General features: G+C 56.4%; 1 long non-coding RNA gene across 1 annotated transcript; it reads right to left on the reverse strand.

The window, feature by feature from the left end:
* Nucleotides 1-1,426: 1,426 nt before the first annotated feature.
* Nucleotides 1,427-2,285, reverse strand: LOC108527282 (uncharacterized). Its single transcript, XR_001884773.1, has 2 exons — nt 1,838-2,285; nt 1,427-1,616 (listed from the first exon to the last, which is right to left on the reverse strand). It is a non-coding gene; the product is annotated as an uncharacterized LOC108527282 (long non-coding RNA).
* Nucleotides 2,286-2,926: the final 641 nt, after the last annotated feature.

Genomic DNA, 2,926 nt, shown 5'->3' on the forward strand with positions numbered 1-2,926 from the left:
GCTGACGGCGCCGGCCCTACCTTTACTATATACCGCGCCTCGGTGGCCGCGCGCCCCGCCCACTAGCGGCCCGGGTGGCCAATCGCGGTGCGGAGGGCGGGCACTCGGCCCGAGGGGGCGGGCTTGGGGCCGGCACAAAGGAGCCGCAGGGGCTAGAGGCGCCGACTGGAGCGCGGGGCGCGGGGCGCGGAGGAGGTGGGGGCGGCGGTGAGGGGCTCGCAGGCAGCGCCTCTTAGCCCCCTCCCACCTCCCGGCTGGGCGCGAACCGCCTCTTCTGTATTGGGGTGTTCCGCACCTGGGTCGCCCGGAGCCCCAAGGACCCCGGCCCGGCAGTCATGGCCCAGCCCCCACGCCTGCCCGCCCGCGCTTTCGGCCTCCCTGGCCTGTGGGTCCACCCCTCCTGGGCCCTGGCGGGTTGGGGGAAGGTCACTCCGGGACGCCGGACCGGCTAGGACTCTGCCCAGCTCCGCCCCGCCTCCAACTCCTGCACCTGCCGCCCCCTCGCACTCCCCGCCACTGCGGTTGCAGTTCCGGCCCTTCCCTCTCCTTGCAGGCCAGCCCAGCCGGCAGCCCCGGTTCCTGACTGCCCGGCTGTGCCCCTTGTGGGCGGCCTGAACCACCTCGAGCAGGACAATTGCCAAACCCACCCAGGGCGGTAGCCCGGAGCTAGGGCTCGGGAGGAGTAGCCCGCAGTGAGTTGTCCCGTGGCAACCGGTTGCGACTCACGCCAGTCTAGACCCCAGGCAACAATATCTGCACGTGACCCAGCCACCGAGGACTTTCTTTGGTGCCAGGTCGGCGGCGGGTATTCTCGTTGGCATGCTTGTATGCCCCCGTGGGGGTATCAATCCCTTTGTTCTGCTGTAAAATTCTTGGAGCCAAAGGACTTTTGGGAAAACCTAGCGCATAGGGCAAGACGTTGCAGACCTGGGGCATAGAGTACCCCTTCCCGCCCTTTATCCGCTTGTTGCTGGAAAGCCAAACTCTTGGTTTCATCCCCGTTATGAGCCCCCGAGCAGTTTTCTACATCCCTACGAGGGCAGTGACACAGCAGAAAGCGCCGGGCTGCTTTTACTTCCCCTGTAGAGAAGCCCCATCCCCAGGGGCCATCATGGCCCATCTTGATGTCCCAGCCCCATATCAGAGAATTCCCCAGTACCAGGATGCTTGTCCTTGTCCTGGCCACCCTTCTGTCCCCAAGGTCAACCTCGCTGGCATAAAGACAAGCCCGAACTGATTAAGAATGAACATTTTTCTAATCTTCCAGGCTTGCCTGTAGGACCTGTGCAAACCTGAACCTTCCTGAAATTCGAGGGGGAAGCGACCACCTATCCACCAAGCCCCAGTGGGGGAGGCTGCAGGGCTCTGTCAAGGGCAACCGAGAGAGAGAACAGCTTATTGAGAGAGGAAGCCACCTCTTGTTTAGCCCGTCATATTTATGTTGGAAAAACCCCAGCTTGGTAGTATGAGAGCTGCAGGAAGAGGCTGCACCTGCGGATATGAGGCCCCTGGTCCCCTTCAGGCAGAAGTTACCTTATCAAGGAGTTTCCAGAAGGACAGGTTGCTGGGAAGAGTATGTGTTGTTGAGTGCGCATTACTGTAAGAGGAAGGAACACCTGTGAACAGAATCAGCCAAAAGAGATGAGTTGGGGAAGGGTAGCATGGGAAGGGATGAGGCGGTTCGAGGAGGCCGTGCTGCCCTTACTTGTGCCCATTCCGTTCCTTTACCTCACCCTTGATTCCCAACCCCCCTTCCAGAAGAAGCATATGGTAAGACAAAATATGTAAAGAGAGTCTCCAGTGACAGATTTTCTTTTTTCCTAAAAAAGTGTCCTACCTTAGCTCTTCAGAAGTGTAGCAAACACCCGGTAGACTGATGCTTGATCTCTAGTCTTTGATTTACTGTCTTCCTCTAGGGAATATCTTCCCCTCTCAACTTTTAGGTCCCTAGCTCTACTCATCCCCTCTTCCCTGCATGGAAAGTCTTCACAGGTTCTGATAAAGTCCTGAGGGTCACATCTGTGTAGCCAATGCAGCAACTCATCCTAAGCCAGCCTCCTCCAGGCTTCCTGAAAACCTGCGGGTTTCCACCCAGACCTGGGATTGCTGCTGGAGAACATGATCTCAGTCCTATAGGAACCAGATTTATCTCAGTAGCTCATCTCAGACTCCACTTGCCCAGCCATTCTAGACCATCTGGAATTGTACCACCCATCTAACCACTTCACCACACGGACCAAGCTGGTAAAGACCTACATTCACATTCCCAGCTTCAGAACACGCATGCTAGCTGGGTGACCTTGGGCAAGTCACTTGTTCTCTCCAGGGCTGTTTCCTCAGTCATAAAATTGAAGTGATACATTATTGCAAGGATAAAAGGAGAGATATGGGAAAGTGTTACGCACAGTGCCTGGTGCATAGCAAGAGCTACTAAGTAGCTAGCTTAATTATAATCAGCTGTTTCCATTTGACCTTGGCTAACCTTGGGGCTGTTGCTATGACTTTGTCACCTTCCCACTATGATACCCACCCCCTACCAGGACTCTGAGTTCCCATCAGGCCCTAGAAGGTCACCCTGATGCATTCCCCACCCTCTCTGCCACCTTTCCCCTTGCTTTCCAGTGCGCTTCCTGTTCTGTGACCTCCTCCAACTCAAGTAATGAATAACTCAAGCACGTTGTGTCCCTTTGGGCTGTGCTGAGCTGGGCTTTTGTTCCAAGGCCCCTTCTGTGAAGGGTGCTGTAGCAGCAGGTTGAAAGCGGAACATGTGTGGTTCTCCAAAGGGAGGGGTACCCCGGCAGGTGGAGTGTGTGGCTGGGCGTGGAAGAGGGTGTGGACCATGGGGAACTAAGACAACTTTTCAGTCAATGCCTATGGAAATCCAGTGCTTCTCTGCAGAAAGGAGAAAGTATTCAGTTCAGTTTAA

Source organism: Rhinopithecus bieti, unplaced genomic scaffold, assembly GCF_001698545.2.
Source record: "Rhinopithecus bieti isolate Rb0 unplaced genomic scaffold, ASM169854v2 scaffold_4101, whole genome shotgun sequence".
In the NCBI taxonomy this organism is placed as follows: Eukaryota; Metazoa; Chordata; class Mammalia; order Primates; family Cercopithecidae; genus Rhinopithecus; species Rhinopithecus bieti.